Source organism: Oncorhynchus mykiss, chromosome 17 (genome assembly GCF_057628025.1).
Source record: "Oncorhynchus mykiss isolate SJ-2025 chromosome 17, ASM5762802v1, whole genome shotgun sequence".
Taxonomy (NCBI): Eukaryota; Metazoa; Chordata; class Actinopteri; order Salmoniformes; family Salmonidae; genus Oncorhynchus; species Oncorhynchus mykiss.
The window spans coordinates 63,649,842-63,650,482 of record NC_143038.1 but is presented as its reverse complement, the minus strand read 5'-3'; the positions used below and the strand labels follow the sequence as shown (position 1 = coordinate 63,650,482).

The 641-nt window shown below is 34.5% G+C and overlaps 1 non-coding gene across 1 annotated transcript; it reads right to left on the bottom strand.

The window, feature by feature from the left end:
* Positions 1–368: 368 nt before the first annotated feature.
* On the bottom strand, positions 369–422 carry LOC118940652 (U7 small nuclear RNA). The gene has a single exon (XR_005037239.1). It is a non-coding gene; the product is annotated as a U7 small nuclear RNA (small nuclear RNA).
* Between the last annotated feature and the right edge of the window lie 219 nt (positions 423–641).

The following is a 641-nucleotide window of genomic DNA, read 5'->3' as shown; positions in this document are numbered from 1 at the left end:
TTTACTGTAGTGTTTTTGTGGATTATATTATACTTTTGTATTTACTGTAGTGTTTTTGTGGATTGTAGTACGGTATAGTGTAGTATTTACTGTAGTGTTTTTGTGGATTATATTATACTTTTGTATTTACTGTAGTGTTTTTGTGGATTGTAGTACGGTATAGTGTAGTATTTACTGTAGTGTTTTTGTGGATTATATTATACTTTTGTATTTACTGTAGTGTTTTTGTGGATTATATTATACTTTTGTATTTACTGTAGTGTTTTTGTGGATTGTAGTACGGTATAGTGTAGTATTTACTGTAGCGTTTCTGGTCACATTACTGTAGAATTTGCTGAAGTGTTTTTGTTTTATTATCTTGGGGGGGGGGGGGCTTTCTCTTTGAGGAAACCTACTGGAGAAATACTGAAAGAGCAACTGTTCCATAACAGTGGGTAGGACTGGGTTCTGAACAGAGAGTTCAAAACCCAGAGAATGTATTTCTATAATCATAGGGAACACAATATTCTGTATGCCCTATACTTGGCATGTAGGTTTCTTACTTACGGGTGGCACAAATTGGGTTATGGGGGAGGGGAATGGGCAGGGTATATGCAAATAGAATACTGTAGTATTTGCTATAGTCATTTTTTTTGTGTGTT